Raw genomic sequence first — 20,407 nt, forward strand, 5'->3', positions numbered from 1 at the left:
CGATGCCAGCAAAACGCCAGCAAAACAAACATTGCGTCAGTCTACGTTGGATGGAGCTTGTGCGAAACGTATCGATCAACCAAGGAGTGTCAAGCTAACGAATGCTATTGCAAGGTGGGTGGCTACAAGTTGCAGGCCAGTGCTTATTGTGGAAGATGTTGGCCTGAGGGATATTGTTAGGATTGCATCGAATGACTACACGTATGTGTTACCCTCAAGAGCCACGATCATAAAAAGAATACACGAGTTGTATGAAAGGGAGAGGGCTACACGAGCCAATGAGTTGGAGCAAGCAACAACCGTTGCGCTCACCGGAGATCACTGGACATCGCTGGGTAACCACAACTACCTCGGGGTTACAGTCCACTATATAAATGGCGATTGGAAGCTGCGTTCACATGCACTCACGGTCATGAAAACTGAAGAGCGACACTATGCAGAAACATGCGCCAAACATTTCATTCAAGTTGCAGAGGAGTGGAACGTTTGTGATAAAGTTAGTACACTTTGCACAGATAGTGCACGAAATATGGTCGCAGCTATGAACAGGGGCGTACTGGGACCAAAATCCAGCTCTGGGATTTTCCGAAATTTTTCAATTAAAAAAAACAAACATGCTGCAGTTGTTTTGGGTGGCCCACCGGACGTCTGGCGGCCCGTAAATGGCGCGGCCGTTCTGGAATTTTCCCGAATTTCCCAGTGGCCAGCACATCCCTGGCTATGAATCACGTGCCCTTTGATCATGTTCCCTGCACTGCACACAGTCTCCAGCGTTCTGTCACTGTGTCTCTGCAGAACAGCCCGTTTGACAATGCACTAGCCAAATGCAGGAAAGTCGTTGGCCACTTTAAACACAGTCCAGCTAACGCTGCAGAACTAAATCATCAACAAAAAGAAAAGGGGAAAGAGCAGGAGGCGCTAATTCAAGATGTCCCGACCAGATGGAATTCAACTCTGGCCATGATTAAGAGTGTCCGCAAAAACGAAGAACCACTGAGAGAGGTCCTATCCACAGGCACCACACACAAGAAAATTACCATGCCTACACCAGCTGAACTGGACAAGTTGCATAGATTGGAATTACTACTGGAGCCTTGCAGGTATGTTTTAGGTTTTATATTCCTCATTGTGTGTGTGTGTGTGTGTGTGTGTGTGTGTGTGTGTGTGTGTGTGTGTGTGTGTGTGTGTGTGTGTGTGTGTGTGTGTGTGTGTGTGTGTGTGTGTGTGTGTGTGTGTGTGTAAAGCTATTAGCCAAATTTAAACTTAGGCTGGAAATCGTTTTCTTTAAGTGTGTGTGTGTGTGTGTGTGTGTGAGAGAGAAAAAGAGGAGAGAGAGAGAGAAAAAGAGGTGTGTGTGTGTGTGTGTGTGTGTGTGAGAGAGAGAGAAAAAGAGGAGTGTGTATAGAGGGAGTATGACAGTGTAGAAATAAAGAGAAATAAATGGGCAAGAGTGAGTACATATGAAATATAGAAATGAAATGTGAAAATGTAGAAAAGAAAAACAATCATTGTGTGTGTATTTGTAATCAGTGAATGGGTATTTCTCGGTATAAGTGAAGTAATTTTGAATTCTATTTTGTGCAGATATGTGACTGAACTTCTGGGAGGTGAGAAGTATGTTTCATGCTCGGTGGTGCTTCCTGCTTTTTGCCATGTGTCTCGGGTGATGGAGAGCTCTGATGATGACCCTGCCTACGTGGCCAAATTCAAATCCACGTTCACAACAGACATGGAGAAGCGCAAGGTGAGCATACATTTATTTTGTACATGGCCTGCAATAAGGCACCCATCTAACACAAGGAAGAAACCTATATGCTACAGTCTGAAGTACAAGTGTTATCCGAAGAATATGAAACTGTTCCTGGATGTTGTTTGTTTTATAATGGACCACTGTGTGACCACATTGGAAACAAACGTTGGCTTATTGTGTTCAACTCATTTGGTGATACTGTGTTAATCATTGCTAATACAGTATTCTGTTCTATACTTCTATCCTATTCTAAGGAGAAGGCCAACATGGGATACCTGAAGATTGCCACTGCACTCGACCCAAGATTCAAGGACCTCAAGTGTCTACCCAGAGCAGATAGAGGTGAGGTGTGGGCTTCACTCAACACCCTACTCAAGGAGGAGAGCCAGAGGAGTGTTCCCCAACAACCTGTGGAAGAGGCACCAGAGCCACCAAAGAAAAAGTCATCCCTCTTGGTTGCTTCAGATTCCGAGTCCGAAGAGGAAGAAGACTCAATTGAGGACTGTGTGGGCAGATACAAAGCAGAGCCCAGCATCAGTACGGACGCCTGTCCATTAGAGTGGTGGTCACAACATGCAGGCTCATACAGCAGGCTGGCCTGCCTTGCACAAAAGTATCTGTCTACACCAGCCACATCAGTGCCGTGTGAGAGGCTGTTTTCCCTTGCTGGGCATGTTGTTCAAAAGAAGCGTGTTTCTTTATCATCTCAACATGTTAATCAGCTTGTGTGTCTTAGCGACTGGCTTCGTGGAAAGGATGAATACTAGGTTTGCCAAAGAAAAATGTACATAAAACATGGACTACAGTCTAAAGAACCTGCTGCAAAGTAAATGCTGTTCATTTTACTTCACCTTAGTTTCACTGGGACACTGAGACAGACTGTTTCTTGGTTCTAGGTTGAAGGTTCTGTCTAAACCAGAGGAAAAGGTATTGCCCACTGAGACATTGAGACCCACTGTTTCTTGGTTCTAGGTTCAGACTGTCCAAACCAGAAAATGTTACTGCCCACTCACTGAGACATTGAGACCCACAGTTTCTTGGTTCTAGGTTCTGACTGTCCAAACCAGCAAATGTTACTGCCCCCTCACTGGGACACTGAGACCCACTGTTTATTGGTCCTGTTATTGGTACTGTCTAAAGTTTAAACCAGACATCATTTGTATTGCCCTTGTAGTGGCTGCACTTTGTTAAATAAAAGCCCTGGGAAGCTGCTAATATGTTCCTTCATTTGGCTACAACACAATACACCGTTTTCTTTCACTTCATCATTGAATTTAGAGCAAAAAAGGTGTTGCGATTAATTGCGATTAATCGTGCGATTAACTATGCAAATCATGCGATTAATCGCGATTAAAAATTTTAATCGCCTGACAGCACTAGAATTTAGACATTTAGACATTTTCAAAAAAAATCCAAAGATTTTTCCAGAAACTTTCATAAACTATAATTAACAGTGAACATAACAGATCTACAATAGCAGGCAACACACAGCAACATACAAACATCAGTGTTACATCAGTATATTTCATTACATGCATATTAATACTCATAAAGAGATGACATAACTGTAATGCTGCATAACTTTATCATTTAGCCGTTTCTCCTTTTGTTCTTTCTGTTTTTTCATAAACTAACATCTGATGACTTAGAACAGTAGATCTGATCTATTTACTAGCTTTAGGTCCTACTGTACAAACTTAGAAGTACACTAGATCACTGCTTCTCATCCTTTTCAGCCAGCGACCCCCCAAAAGAAGACATACTGTACACAGGACAACACCACACAGGAGAATACACATATGACCCTAGTATGTTATCTGCTGCTTTCATTTCACATGTATGTAGGTTAGAACTACAGGTGTTGGACATCATAGACAATCAAAACTATGGCAAATCTATTTTGACCAGTAAAACAATTATTAAAACAGTAATAATATTACAATTGTATATCTCTGCTGTGAACAGTGTTGGAAAGTAACTGAAGTAATATGTAACTTAAAGTAAATGGATCAATTAACAACTTAAACATTACTTTATTACTTCTGTTGTGCAACAAAATAATAACATCCTCTCCTGTTTTTCCTGCCTCTGTCTCAATACTGAACACATGTTTTGTTACAATGAACTGTTCTGCATTGCTGTGGAGCAGTGGTTTCTGTGGAGTGTTTCAGTAGTGAGTGTGCAAGTGTTTCAATATTGAACGTATATCATTTCAGTAGTATATGTAAGAGTGTCTCATCAGCGTGTGTGAAAGTATCTCAAAGTTGAATGTAAAAGCATTTCAGTAGTAAGTATAAGACTGTCTCGTTAGCGTGTGTGAAAGTGTTTCATTATTTTTGGCCTAAACGGCCCCTCATATCAACGGGTGCTTTTGATTATTACTACGCTTACGACCAGGAGCAGTCACCCAGTCGTCTTGGGTCGTAGGGTGCGTGTGGGGACTGTGATCAGTCACGGTCGTTAATGTCCCCCTCTTCCCTGTTGCACGGGAACAGAGGCTAGCCTAAAGTGAGCACCGCTAGCTATGGTTTCCTCCACCTGACAGAGCCTCGCCTCCAGCGCTGTAAACACACTGCACTTGTTACATACATCCGACACAATAAAGTCGTCGGGTTGTAAGTAACTATACATGTGACATACAGTACAGGAGAGAGGATGAGAGCGAGACGGGAACCCGGGGGGGAAGGAGTGAGGGGAGGCATGCGTCAATCCGACAGACCTTTTCTCCGACTATGTGGCATCCGCGTGCGGTTAGGGTTAGGGTGCGGGTTTGGTTCGGGTTTAGTATTGGAAACGTCGGAGCGCTGCGCTGTCGGAGGAATGCGCTGTCGGACTAACGTACTGCACCCAGGAGTGAGAAGCCAAGGTAGCCTCTAAGCTAAAGCTAGGCTAATTGCAAAGCCAACAACCAACGGCAAAGTTAGTCCCTTAGCTAGACAATCAGCCCAAGCAGCGATAAAGTCGCCACACAGTACAGAGATAGGGTAGTAGTTAGCAGTGATAGTGTGTGTTCAAATCACAATAATGCAATAATATCAAGGTTAGCGTCTTGCGCAGCTCAACGATATACGTCTCGCTAGCTCAGACAGTACAGGAAGTGACGTAACACGCTTACCGTCGGGGCTACGTCAGGCTTGCCAGATACTCTTGCACAGGGTATGGGTCCTACAATCACTAGTGCAGTGATTGTAGGACCAGCAGAGAAATGGCTTCCCGTTTCACTGTTCCAAAAGAGGAGCTGACCTGTCCCGTGTGTCGTGACATCTTTAAACATCCCGTTGTGCTGTCCTGTGGCCACAGCTTCTGCAAAGACTGTCTGCTGGAATGGTGGACGGAAAGTTGGACAAATAAATGTCCTTTTTGTCAGAGAAGATGCTCCAGGGATCATTTTCTTACAAACGTTGTCGTGAAGGACCTGTGTGAGAACCTCTTGGAGGAGGAAGGCCAGAGGTCCTCGTCTGAGGTCCTGTGCACCGCACACGGTGAGAAGCTCAAGCTCTTCTGTCTGGACGACCAACAGCCGGTGTGTGTTGTGTGTCGCGATTCAAAAAAACACACCAGACACAAGTTCTTACCCGTGGACGAAGCGTCAGGACTTTGCAAACAGAAGGTCCAGGAATCGCTGAAGCCTTTAAAGGAGAAACTGAAGGTCTTCAACTTCGATGAAGTTAAAACAGATTACGACAAAACAAAAAATCACATCAAGGTTCAGGCCAGGAACACAGAGACGCAGATTAAGGAACAGTTTCAGAATCTTCGTCGGTTCCTGCAGGAGGAAGAGGAGGCCAGGATCGCCGCTCTGCGGGAGGAAGAGGCTCAGAAGAGTCAGGAGATGAAGGAAAGGATCGAGGGTCTGAGCAGAGAAATGGAATCCCAAGACGCCTGGGTGACTGCTCCTGGTCGTAAGCGTAGATATAAACAAAAGCACACGGGACACCAACCACTTCACGTTTCAAACAGATTTTCCACACTCACTGCTACACCCGTTGAGTTTAGCAGTGAGACGTCAGCTCCACTCTGTGACACGCCCCCTCCGCGTGTCACTGCGCTGATAGACGAGGCCAAACACCTGAAGAACCTGACCTTCAGAGTCTGGGACAAGATGAAGGACATTGTCTCCTACACTCCTGTCATCCTGGACCCCAACACTGCTAATCCATATCTCATGCTGTCTGATGATCTGACCAGTGTGAGACGTGTAGAGAGACAGCAGCTTCCTGACAACCCAGAGAGGTTTGACTGCAAGACGTACAGAGTTCTGGGATCTGAGGGCTTTAACTCAGGGTCTCACAGCTGGGATGTTGAGGTTGGAGACAATAAACACTGGGTAGTAGGTGTGTGTGTGTGGAGTCTTACCAGAGGAAGGGAGGCATAGGGAGTGGATACTGGATAATAGATTTCTATAAGGGTGAATACAGATCATACTTCTCATCAGGGCCTGATAGGGAGAAGACTGTTCTCTGGGTGAATCAGAATCCTCGGAGGATCAGAGTCCAGCTGGACTGGGACAGAGGACAGCTGTCCTTCTCTGATCCTGATTCTAACACACACCTACACACCTTCACACAAACTTTCACTGAGACACTGTTTCCATTCATTTATGGTAATGCTAATGGTCCATCTCTGAAGATGTTACCAGGGAAGATCTGTGTCACTCTGGAAAACCACAGTTAGAATGTCTGGCATCCAATAAAAGCCTCCATTGAGCCGGTATTGATTAGGAGATCTCCATGGTAATCAGAAGGGATTGGTTTATGGCAGGTTATTCATTATCATTTTGAGTTGCATGTGATTATTTAATTAATGTATCATTCAGTTTTGAATTGCTTTGATATTACAGACAGACAGACAGACAGACAGACAGACAGACAGACAGACAGACATTCAGACAGAGCTATATGGTGGACAGATAGTTAAACAGATAAAATGATTCCTGATAACATACTTTTATTTTGTAGTATAGAAACGATCAGTTAGTAATTCTATTGGTATAATGGTGACATGTTTGATATGATTATTACTGATAACATGTTTTGTATTGTAGTGTTTGTCATTTATGGATCAGGTTTCAATTCTATAGTTTCTATGTGACAGTGATGATGTCTGTTGATGTATTTGATCTTATTAAAGATGTTGAGAGTAAAGTGAGTCAGACGTGTGTTTGTAACAGTCAGCGTTCAGTAGATCATACACTAGAAGAGTTATTACAAGTAAAAAATACTCAATCAAACCCAGTAGTTGAGTGAAAATATAAATACTGCTGGGTCAAATATTAATGGTGAAAGTTCCTCTGTCAAATTAATACTTGAGGTAAGAGTACTGTAATTGTTTAAAAAAAGACTTAAGTATTCAAAATCACAAAGTACATTTTTCTCTTTTTTTTAACATCAATTCATTGCTGTATTGGAATTTAGACATTTAGACATTTTCAAAAAAAATCCAAAGATTTTGCCAGAAACGTTCATAAACTATAATTAACAGTGAAAATAGCAGATCTACAATAGCAGGCAACAGACAGCAACTTACAAACATCAGTGTTACATCAGTATATTTCATTACATGCATATTAATACTCATAAAGAGATGACATAACTGTAATGCTGCATAACTTTATCTTTTAGCCGTTTCTCCTTTTGTTCTTTCTGATTTTTCCAAACTAACATCTGATGACTTAGAACAGTAGATCTGATCTATTTAGTAGCTTTAGGTCCTACTGTACAAACTTAGAAGTACACTAGATCACTGCTTCTCATCCTTTTCAGCCAGCGACCCCCCAAAAGAAGACATACACAGGACAACACCACACAGGAAAATACACATATGACCCTAGTATGTTATCTGCTGCTTTCATTTCACATGTATGTAGGTTAGAACTACAGGTGTTGGACATCATAGACAATCAAAACTATGGCAAATCTATTTTGACCAGTAGAACAATTATTAAAACAGTAATAATATTACAATTGTATATCTCTGCTGTGAACAGTGTTGGAAAGTAACTAAAGTAATATGTAACTTAAAGTAATATTATTACTTTTTTCCAGTAACTAGTAGAGTAACTAATTACTTTTACGTTTTGAGTAATAATATTACTTTTACTTTTTTCCAAAAGTAAGTTATTACTTTTTTTCACAAGCCTTGTGATACTCTGGCCTTGAGTGTGTTTATTTGATGCTGTGTTGTTTTTGGTCCATTGATATAATGGTAGACTGGTTGGGATCGAGTTGCTGCCTCATCTAAGTTGGTATGGTGACTTTATACATTGTCAGATACTTGAATGTGTCCTTATATTATCATCATTTTACCCAAATACATTATATTATCATCACTTTACCCAAATACAGCTCAAGTGGAGTTAGGAGTTTTTTTCTGTGAGCTTGTTGATCGGCTATTTTTGTTATTGTTCCGATGACTCCATATAAAATTAAGTGGTTAACTTTCCAAGAGCATTCAAGAAACACTGGTTCCTTATTATAACTTTTATCACCTAGGTGTATTAAACCTTGTATTATATTTTGACATTGTATGAGCATGTGCACAAATAAAATCTTTGAATGATAAATCTTTATGAGAACTTTTTACATAACACGCATCTTTGTCATTTTAGATTTCTTTTGGCTATTCAAAAAATAGCAGATATACAAGCTCATAGCGTGCACTCGGTGCACAATTTGTGCAAATCTTTTTATTTTATTTTTTTATCCCACAATTTTTGTAACCCAGTTTTTTCACCCAGTGCCAATTGCCTGTAATCCTGGGCGATACTCTCCCTCTGCGAGCCAAGGGAGAGCCCAGACTGAGTTCATGCCTCCTTCAATGCATGAGGAGTGAGCAGGTCGCTTCTTATCACTTGACAGGGGGAGTTTCCCCGGTAGGACGTAGCGCGTGGAAGGAACACGTTATTCCAACCAGTTCATTTCCCCTCCATCAGGCGCCCCGGCTGACCAGGGGAAGGCAGTATAGAGACCAGGATTACTGCATGTTTTTGTGAGAGTACTACCTAGGGGAAACGGGGAGAACATGCAAACTCCACACTGAAAGGCCCTTTCACCAACCCCACCGAGGATATGGGCACTGATGACGTGGAGGAGAGAACAAGCCCCCAGCTCCCACAGCGTCCCCGGCGGGAATTGAACCCAGGACCTTCTAGCTGTGAGGCGATAGCGCAATTTGGGCAAAAAAATGTAATACATATTTTCTAAAGCAAACATTTTTAAGTCCAATCTTTGCTTCATGGGGGTCCCTGGAACAAAATATTTTGAGATGGGAGTCCGCGGCCAAATACATATAATTTTGAGGACCACTGATATAGAAACATTTTACTTTATTTGTTTACTGATATAGAAACATACGTTTTTCAGAAAACTGTTAGGATTTAGGAGATCTTTTTTAGAATCGGCCTCAGATCTTAATGGACTGAGCAACATATTGTTGTCTGCTATAAACAAACAGGTGTGCAAATCAACCTTAAAGGGATAGTTCACCCCCAAAATGACATATTTTATATCCATTAGTAACCCCATGGAGACTTGAATTCGTGGATATTTTTTTGTTTTTGTCAAATTCCTAAGCCAATAATGTGATGACCGGCAGAGGTTCCGGTAGGAGACACAAAGAGTCTTCTTTGTGTCTCCTACCGGAACCGCTGCCTAGGTCCACTGGTCATCAAATTATTTTGGGTGAACCATCCCTTTAATGTCTGAGGCTTTATTACTGTAGGGAGGAGGGGGCGTGTTGAGCTTGATGTTACTCTTCTGCCATCTTGTGGTGGTGAGCAGCTATGACACACACTGAAATAGAATAGCTATTATTCTATTTCATTCATTATTATTATTATTATTCTAGCGTTCAAGTCAAGTCCAGGGCTGCAACAATTCATTACTTTCCTAGTGATTATTCTATCGATGAATGAAATGAATAATTGATAATTGTTTTATTATTATTTTATTTTTTTATTATTATTTGAATTACTTCTGTTGTGCAACAAAATAATAACATCCTCTCCTGTTTTTCCTGCCTCTGTCTCAATACTGAACACATGTTTTGTTACAATGAACTGTTCTGCATTGCTGTGGAGCAGTGGTTTCTGTGGAGTGTTTCAGTAGTGAGTGTGCAAGTGTTTCAATATTGAACGTATATCATTTCAGTAGTATATGTAAGAGTGTCTCATCAGCGTGTGTGAAAGTGTCTCAAAATTGAATGTAAAAGCATTTCAGTAGTAAGTATAAGACTGTCTCGTTAGCGTGTGTGAAAGTGTTTCATTATTTTTGGCCTAAACGGACCCTCATATCAACGGGTGCTTTTGTTTATTACTACGCTTACGACCAGGAGCAGTCACCCAGCCGTCTTGGGTCGTAGGGTGCGTGTGGGGACTGTGATCAGTCACGGTCGTTAATGTCCCCCTCTTCCCTGTTGCACGGGAACAGAGGCTAGCCTAAAGTGAGCACCGCTAGCTATGGTTTCCTCCAGCTGACAGAGCCTCGCCTCCAGCGCTGTAAAAACACTGCACTTTTGTTACATACATCCGACACAATAAAGTCGTCGGGGTTGTAAGTAACTATACATGTGACATACAGTACAGGAGGGAGGATGAGAGCGAGACGGGAACCCGGGGGGGAAGGAGTGAGAAGCAATCACCCAGCAGCCCAAGGTAGCCGTTAAGCTAAAGCTAGGCTAATTGCAAAGCCAACAACCAACGGCAAAGTTAGTCCCTTAGCTAGACAATCAGGCCAAGCAGCGATAAAGTCGCCACACAGTAGAGAGATAGGGTAGTAGTTAGCAGTGATAGTGTGTGTTACTTTCCAGTAACATAAGTATTGTTGTTATTATTATTTGTGTAGTTTATGAACCAAAGTTAAAAAGGCCTGCATATGTAGAATGTATACGTTTACTATATTTTCAGAGGGATATGTGGTCATAGTAGGTACAGGTATATACAATTATGGAGGCCTGTTGTGTTGGGGTCCACAGCGGGGGACTTTGCATGTGTCACATGAGAGTCACATGAGAGTGTTGATTGATTAGGTCAGATGAGGAGCTTGGGGAGAGTGGTTACTGTTATAGAACAGTGCTAAAGCCTGTGTTTCCACATTTAAGACAATACACAAGTCACATGATTAATCAACAGAAGATTACACCCACATGGGTAGACCAAACCCATATAAATACAGAGAATCCTCACTAAAAGGACAAAGTAGTCTACACATGCATCAGTGTTACTAGTTACCAGGGTGTTATTGCTGCGTACATCATTTTCCATTGCGAGCTCCGAGGGATTGGCGGTAAGAACTGAGACCGTGTTTATACGACGATAAATGTATATATTTCTGATATGTTTTATAGTTATGTGTGTACATTTCATGTCAGTAATTTGTCGTTGTGTTGTTGTTTGTGTTTCCTTTTCTATCCTGGTCGTTTTACTAACTTTGTCTTTAACCACATTTTGAAATTGCATTCTTCAACAAAAGTTGCCTGAATTCATTTCTGGGGCGTATGTATCACGGCCGCCATATTTGGGAAGGCACTCAGGTGCCTTCCCAAATATGGCGGCCGCGAATACAGGTCGCTCCAATGAACTGCAGCGGCCAATGAGGTGTCTAGGTTTCTATCTATGAGGCACAGGGCATTCCTATGATTGAACTTTGAACAGACTAAGCAGGTTCCACTTCATCTAATTGCCTAGCAACTCCTTGGATACCACAGTTTGTGTGTGTGTGTGTGTGTGTGTGTGTGTGTGTGTGTGTGTGTGTGTGTGTGTGTGTGTGTGTGTGTGTGTGTGTGTGTGTGTATATATATATATATATTCAAATAGCTAATCTACAAGCTCACAACGTGATGATGTAGATCAGCTAGTTGAACTATTTGAAAATGTTTTTAAAAATAGTAAAAAATGGCAAAGAAGTTTAGGGATAATGGGTAAGGACCGGTAAACATATGGCCCGGGGTGTATTTCAAATACAGTAGTTGTGTTTCAAGGATTACACATCGAGTACTAATTCTCTTGTAGGGCAAAAATAATCATTCTTCACTGATGAGAAGTTATACATTCAGCAGTGAACAATATATATATATATATAGCCTAGAGCAGCAAACAGAAAGGTCTTTAGAAGTAAGAGTGGCCGCAGAACCTGCATTTTCTGGGACTTTGTTCCAGATATGTGGAGCATAAAAACTACATGTACAGTATGTGTGTGTGTGTGTGTGTGTGTGTGTGTGTGTGTGTGTGTGTGTGTGTGTGTGTGTGTGTGCGCGTGCGTGCGTGCGTGCGTACATGCGTGCGTGTGTGTGTGACATTCCTGCTGTCAGTTAATTTCCTTGTTCAGTCGCTCAGCCTTTTTCTCAAACAGATATTCACTCGTCTGTCAGAGAGCGACATGAGAGACAAACCGAGAGGCAAATATCAATCAATCAATAAATAGATCAATAATAGAAAACGGATCATTTGAACAATCAGGCAGACCGACTACAAGACAGACAGACAGACAGACAGACAGACAGACAGCTACAATCTCTACTAAGGTAAGAACAGGCTAAAAAGTGCTACAAATATTACTGTTACTATGAATACTACAACCACAAGTACAAACACTACTACTAGTATAACTGCTACTATTGATACTCATAATGTTATTGTTTTTTTGTCTTCTAGTATTCCTCTGGTGTAACAGCCTCAGAGAACATTCCAGATCAGGGAGCGGTAGAGAGCGGCAGACAAAATGGCTTCTCGTTTCACTGGTCAGGTAGAGGAGCTGACCTGTCCCGTGTGTCATGACATCTTTAAACATCCCGTTGGGCTGTCCTGTGGCCACAGCTTCTGCAAAGACTGTCTGCAGGAATGGTGGAAGGATAAATCAACAAAAGAATGTCCTGTTTGTAGGAGCTCCTCCAAGGACCATCCTCTTGTTAACTTTGCGCTGAAGAACCTGTGTGAGAACCTCTTGAAGGAGAAAGGCTGCATCTCCTCGTCGGTGAGCTCTGAGGTCGTCTGCACCGCACACGATGAGAAGCTCAAGCTCTTCTGTTTGGACGACCAACAGCCGGTGTGTCTCGTGTGTCGCGATTCCAAAAAACACGCCGGACACAAGTTCTTGCCCGTGGACGAAGCGTCGGGAATTTGCAAAGAGAAGGTCCAGGAATCACTGAAGCCTTTAAAGGAGAAACTGAAGGTCTTTGATGAAGTTAAAACAGATTACGACAAAATAGAAAATCACATCAAGGTTCAGGCCAGGAACACAGAGACGCAGATTAAGGAACAGTTTCAGAATCTTCGTCGGTTCCTAAAGAAGGAAGAGAAGGCCAAGATCGCCGCTTTGCGGGAGGAAGAAGCTCAGAAGAGTCAGGAGATAAAGGAGAGGATTGAGGGTCTGAGCAGAGAAATGGAAACCCTCTCCAATGCAATCCAAGGTGCTGAGGACCAGCTGAGAGCCGACGACCACGTCTCATTCCTGCAGAACTACAACACCACGATGGAGGGAGTCCAGCTCACCCTGCAGGACCCACCGCCGGTCTCAGGAGCGCTGATAGACGAGGCCAAACACCTGAAGAACCTGACCTTCAGAGTCTGGGACAAGATGAAGGACATTGTCTCCTACACTCCTGTCATCCTGGACCCCAACACTGCTCATCCTCAACTCATGCTGTCTGATGATCTGACCAGTGTGAGACTTGAAGTAGAGGAACATCAGCTTCCTGACAACCCAGAGAGGTTTAACAGCTTGTGCCCTGTCCTGGGTTCTGAGGGCTTTAACTCAGGGTCTCACAGCTGGGATGTTGAGGTTGGAGACAATGACAGCTGGGAAGTTGGTGTGTGTGTGGAGTCTTACCCGAGGAAGGAAGGCAGAGGGTGTGGACACTGGTATATAGAGTTCTATAAGGGTGTATACAAAGCAGTCGCATCAGGGCCTGATGATGATGATGATGATGATGATGATAATGATGATCATTATGATACTGATCTCTCAGTGAATCAGAAACTCTGGAGGATTAGAGTCCAGCTGGACTGGGACAGAGGACAGCTGTCCCTCTCTGATCCTGATTCTAACACACACCTACACACCTTCACACACACTTTCACTGAGACACTGTTTCCATACATTTATAATGGTGACTATGTGTCTCTGAAGATGTTACCAGGAAAGATCTGTGTCACTCTGCAGAACCACAGTTAGAAGGTCTGGTGACCCATAAAAAACCTACAGAATATATTGATCTGGTATTGAATAGAAGATCTCCATGGTAATCAGAAGGGATTGGTTTATGGCAGGTTATTGATTTTTATTTTGAATTATTTTTTTCTATTAATGTTTCATTCAGTTAAGAATTGTTTTGGTATTACAGACAGACAGACAGACAGACAGACAGACAGACAGACAGACAGACAGTTAAACAGATAGTTAAAATATAGTTAAACAGATAAAATAATTCCTGATAACATACTTTTATTTTGTAGTATAAGAAACGATCAGTTGGTAATTTTATTGGTATAATGGTGACATGTTTGATATGATTATTACTGATAACATGTTTTATATTGTAGTGTTTGTCATTTATGGATCAGGTTTGAATTCTATAGTTTCTATGTGACAGTGATGATGTCTGTTGATGTGTTTGATCTTATTAAAGATGATGAGAGTAAAGTGAGTCAGACAGACGTGTGTTTGTAACAGTCAGCATTCAGCAGATCATACACTAGATAGAAGATGTATTAAAAGTAGAAGTACTCAATCAACCCCAGAAGTTGAGTAAAAGTATAAATACTGCTGGTCGAATATTAATAGTGAAAGTTACTCTGTCATATTAATACTTGAGGTAAAGTACTGGAGTAGGCCTACTTACAAAAACAGAAGAAATACTTAAGAATTCAAAATTACAAAGTACATTTACTTACTAATTATCTTGTTGGGGAAAAGTACACATTACAAAGTACATTTGCTTTTTAATATCAATGCATTGCTGTATTGACATTTTGAAACAATAAACAAAAATTTGACATTTTGAGAAATGTTCCAGACATTGTGAAAATAGCAGATCTACAAGCTCACAACGTGTCACATTGTGAGCTTTTTATGTGAAACAAATGTAGTAGTGTGAAAGTCATGTGCATGCAAAATAATACCAATAATAATAAATACTCCAAAAACTGAAGTACAGTACTCAAGTAAATGTACTGAGTCACTGTTCACCACTACATATATTTCTGCCTGTACAGTAAAACCCAGTCGTCTACAAGAAAATGAACCTAGAAAAGGAACCACTTAACCCCATTAAGACAGGAAACGAATCTGTGTCATTTTAGATCTCTTTGTCTATACAAAAATAGCAGATCTACAAGCTCATAGCACGGCACTCGGTGCCGTGCTATGAGCTTGTAGATCTGCTATTTTTGAATAGCCAAAGTTTAAAATATGGATAAAGTGGTTACACAGACAAGAAGGCAATTCAATGTGCTTTACACAGAGCATCAAGCAAAGGAAACACAATTATATAATTATACAATTATTCTAGGATGCATCAAACTAAATAAGTCAAATGAATAGTTAGCCTACAGTGTGTCAAAACGGTGAGACTGATGTACAGTTTCAGTACTCCACAGGAGCACCGGTTTATTAGAACGACTGAACAGGATGGTAGCAGAATGAATGAATAACAACAACATGCGATCAGGGTCTAACAAGCTTGACTAGCCCGGATGCCGGCTCTTCTTAGTGACGTCACATCTGGTTGAGGTAGCCTTCCTATTGGTTACCACGTCTGTCATTCAACCAGTATAATCCAATACCTTGACATCTCCCTTTCAACTTATCATCCCTCTCAATAACAGGGTTACCATCAATCAACAAGAACTCTTATACCAAAGCGTGTGACTTCTGATCATCAATATTACTTTAGCAATCTTGGCAAAATCACTCAAGTAAAATCAACAGTTTAACTCTTCTGTCTTTCACTTTTCCCCTTCTCCCTTTTTTTTCATTTTTTTTTTTTCTCCCAGGGAAACAAAATCAATAACAATGCATTTATCATAACTCTCACATTCCCTTCTTTAACATGCAATGTGTATCACAGTTTTTTTTTCCATCTTTTTCACAGAAATCACATTTTGGCCTACAAATCCATTCTCAAAACGGGTTTGCACACTCTACCCGACCTTGTCACCACAGAACCTTCTGGTGTGGTTCTTTCAGGTCCATTGTTTTCACACTGTCCCTGAGAAGAGCTCTGGTGTTGTGTGTCAGCTCTCTCTGACTCGGTGTTCAGCGACAGTCCAATAGTCTCTGTATTCCCTGTCATTGCTTGCGGCACTCGTTGTAGATGCCGTCTGTTCCTTCGCATTTCTCCTCCCCCAGGTGTGCTCACCTGATATGAGCGCTGCGTACAACTCTCACGGATGACAGATGCTGGCCCCTTCCATGTCTTCTCCCCGTCTAACTTCAGCAAGACATCTTCTCCAGGTTGTAGCTGTGGCAAGTCTTTTACTCCATGTCTCCTATTGAAGTAGAATGCCTGTTGCTGTTTGGCCTCTGCGTCTCTGCGTCTGATGAGGTCTCTATCCGGCCACTTGGGGACCAGATTGCTCTTGAGCGATGGGAGTGTAGTTCTGATTTTACGTCCCATGAGTAACTCCGCTGGGCTTACACCTGTCGAAGCCGTTGGTGTCGCCCTGTAGCACATCAACGCCAAAACAGGGTCATCTTGTTTGAGTATGCGCTTAGCAGCTTGCACAGCACGCTCCGCATGACCATTACCCTGTGGGTTGTGGGGACTGGATGTGATGTGCTCAATATCGTATTGTCTGCAAAAGTCCTTCCAGGCCTCACTAGTGTAACAAGGGCCATTATCACTCTGGATCTGTTCTGGGGCCCCAAATCTGGCAAAGGTAGCTTTCAGTACTTTAACAACCTGGTCTGTTGTGGTCGAGGTCAACTGTAAGATCTCCAGGTACCGCGAGTAATAGTCTGATACAACACAGTAGTGCTTGCCGTTGTATTCACACAAGTCTGTACCTAACTTTTGCCACGGACGTTCCGGCAAGGGTGTAGGTTGCAGTGGCTCTTTGCGCTGTGTACGCTTGTTTATCTGACAAAAGTGGCATGTTTCCACTCTCTGTTTAATATCCGCTGATATTTTGGGCCACCACACCGTTTCTTGGGCTCTTTCCCTACATTTTGACAGGCTTTGGTGTCCGTCATGTATGCGCTCTAGCATTTCCTGTCTCATGGGCTGTGGAATCACAATACGACATCCTAATGTCACAAGGCCCTCACATATTGACAATGAGTCTTTAACTGCATAATAGTCTTTTACAGTGAGTGGTGTGCTACTCACTTTTTTAGGCCATCCTTCTGTGGTCAGCTTCCATACATTTTGTAGCTGCTCATCCTCCTGTGTAGCAGATCTGATCCTATCCAGTTTCTGCTGTGACACTGGCCAACTGTGAGTAACAGCATTAACATGACACTCGATGATCTTCTCTGTGGTGTTGTCCCTGTTCTCCACAGGACTGCGTGACAGGGTATCTGCAATGACCAGAGTTTTCCCTGGCGCATATTCAGCTCTGGCGTTGAACCTCATCAACCGCATCAGGAGTCGCTGACACCTCACTGGCACCGTATCTAGGTCCTTGCTGTTTATCAGTGGCACCAGTGGCTTGTGGTCTGTGATGAGTCGGAATTTGTCCATGCCGACTAGGTACTTTTGGAACCTCTCACAGGCCCACACTCCTGCTAAGCACTCCTTCTCGATCTGCGCGTATCGAGTCTCTGCATCCGAAAGCCTTCTGGAGCAGTATGCTACAGGTTTCCAGCTTTCACCACTGTGCAGCTGCAGAAGGACTCCCCCTATCCCATAGCTGCTCGCATCCGCTGAAACAGCTGTCTGTCTTTGTGGGTCATAGTGAGCCAAGACCGGTGAGGTGATAAGGTTTTCCTTCAGCCTCTGGAACGCTTGCTGTTGTGGCTGATCCCATGTCCACATGTTTTTCTCTTTCAGTAGTTCATACAGAGGACTTGCTGCTGATGCCAGGTCCGGAATATATTTGCTCATGTAGTTAATCATGCCTAACACACGTTTTAACTCATGTACATTTGTGGGCTCTTTTAGGTCACTGATGGCACTGACCTTTCTTGGGTCTGCTCTCACTCCACTGGCATCCACAATGTGGCCCAGGAACCGCAGCTCTGCTTGTCTGTACACACATTTTTCCTTGTTGAGTTTAAGACCCGCCTGCTCCATTCTCTCAAGTGTTCTCTGCAGGTGTTGGTCGTGTGTAGTCATGTCCTTGCCATGGACAATTACATCGTCCATGTACACTGCCACGCCCTCAAGTCCCTCCAACAGTTCATTCATTTTCCGCTGGAAGATCTCTGGTGCAATATTTATCCCAAACGGCAGGCGCTTGAAACAGTACCTCCCACAAGGTGTAATGAAGGTTGTTAGGAGGCTACTGTCTTCATGCAGCGGTATCTGCCAGAAGCCGGATGCTGCATCCAGAGATGTGAAGACTGTGGAACCTGATAGCTTGGCCAGAGTCTCCTCTGTCGTTGGCAGTTGATATCTCTCTCTTCTGAGGTTCTCGTTGAGCTTTTGGAGTGCTACGCAGATCCTCACTGCGCCTGTTGGTTTCATGACTGGCACCATGGGTGCGCACCAGTCAGTAGGTTGCGTGACATTCACTATCACGCCCTGCTCCTCCATTCGCTGTAGCTCCGCCTGTACTTTAGGTAGAAGTGGTAGAGGGACCCTTCTGGCAGTGTGTACAGCATATGGTACAGATCTTTCAGGTGGATCCTAACAGGGTCTGTTTTCAATGTCCCCTGAAGACCTGCTGCCGCTCTGACCTGCTGTACTCTTTTAACCAGCCCCATTTCTACCGCTGTCTCTCTGCCTAGTAGGTTGCTGACCGTAGTCCCTCTTGCTACATATATATTGAAAATGTACTTCCTCTGCTTGTGAAGTGTACTGGCCGTAAACTGTCCCATTATATCCAGTGCCCCACCCGGACTGTCTAGTAGCCCCCTAGACTCTACTAGCTGTCTTTCCGGTCTGAGTGCACTGAATGTCTTTTGGTTCATTACAGTAACATCTGCACCTGTGTCAATCCTGAACTTAACTGGAGTGTGTCCTATAGTTATTTGTTCTGACCAGTGATCTGCACTGCCCTGGTTTACTTTGTTCACTGCCCCCAGATAAAAGCTTTCCTCATCCTCTTTACTACTGTCCTGAGTGACCTCTCTCACTGACTTAGAAAAACACTGCCTTTCCCAGTGGCCTTTCTTCCCACATTTCCTACATTCTGTGTCTGATGCTGGGCATTTGGCTTGGGCATTATGCTTTTCTTTACCGCACCGGCGACATCTGTTGTCTCCTGAGTGGCTTTGCTCCCACCTGCCACCCATCTCCTTAGCAGGCTGTCTCCCACCTCTTCTCCACGGCTGCCGTGTCACCTCCTGGACGTTGAGCGCCGATTGTTGCTGCTGGTGGTTCATCTGCTCCTCGACCTCCTCTCCTTGTCTCACCATCTGTATTGCTTTGTCCAGGGTAAGCTCGGACATCAGTTGCATTCTCTTGGAGAGTTGTCTGTCGCGGATACCGACAACCAGTCTGTCTCTGATATTTTCATTTTTTTGTTGTCCAAAGTCGCAGTTTTCACTCAGCTCGTAGAGCGCTCTGATGTATGACTCTGCTATTTCTCCCTGTTTTTGTACTCGTTGATGGAAGCACGCTCTTTCGTGTATAACGTTCTTTTTCGGTATGAAGTAGGCGTCGTATTTAGCTAGCACTGTGACGTAATCATCGTCTTTTTCATCCGCAGCAAAGGTAAACGACTTGAAAATATTCTCCGCCTCATTGCCCATGGCGTAAATGAGAGTGCTAACCTGGACGTCTCCGTCTTCGGCCCCCAACTTTGTAGCCGACCGGTACCGTGCGAATCTCTGTCGCCAGGCAAGCCATTCTGACGGTCGCTCAAAGTTAAAGTTTTCCGGTGGATTAAACTTCGCCATTGTCTTGGTTCTTTCTTCTCAGAGAACTTCTGACACCATGTCAAAACGGTGAGACTGATGTACAGTTTCAGTACTCCACAGGAGCACCGGTTTATTAGAACGACTGAACAGGATGGTAGCAGAATGAATGAATAACAACAACATGCGATCAGGGTCTAACAAGCTTGACTAGCCCGGATGCCGGCTCTTCTTAGTGACGTCACATCTGGTTGAGGTAGCCTTCCTATTGGTTACCACGTCTGTCATTCAACCAGTATAATCCAATACCTTGACACAGTGTGGAGGACAAAGAAAAAGAAAGAAATAAGAGGCAGCACCTGCAGATTTTTGGGAGTTGTTCCAGATATGTGGAGCATAAAAGCTACATGTAAAGGAAGGAAGGAAGGACTGTTTGTCTGTCTGTCTGTCTGTCTGTCTGTCTGTCTGTCTGTCTGTCTGTCTGCGTGCGTGTCATTCCTGTTGTCAGTCCATTTCCTTGTTCAGTCGCAAGGAAATGGGAGAGAGAGAGAGATACAATCTCTACTGAGGTAAGAACTGGCATATTTTAAGAAGTGCTAAAAAATATAACTGTTACTATGAATACTACAATCACTAGTACAAACACTACTACTACTATTGATACTCATAATGTTAATGTTGTTGTTTTGTTTTCTACTAGTCC

The 20,407-nt window shown here is 43.1% G+C and overlaps 1 protein-coding gene across 2 annotated transcripts in view; it reads right to left on the reverse strand.

Annotated features, from left to right (window-relative positions):
• Window positions 1–20,407, reverse strand: part of LOC311046716 (CD81 antigen-like) — a 116,936-nt gene that overhangs the window by 43,884 nt on the left and 52,645 nt on the right. The window lies entirely within an intron of this gene.

This window comes from Gymnoscopelus microlampas (genome assembly GCF_963454915.1).
Source record: "Gymnoscopelus microlampas genome assembly, chromosome: 6".
NCBI classification, from domain to species: Eukaryota; Metazoa; Chordata; class Actinopteri; order Myctophiformes; family Myctophidae; genus Gymnoscopelus; species Gymnoscopelus microlampas.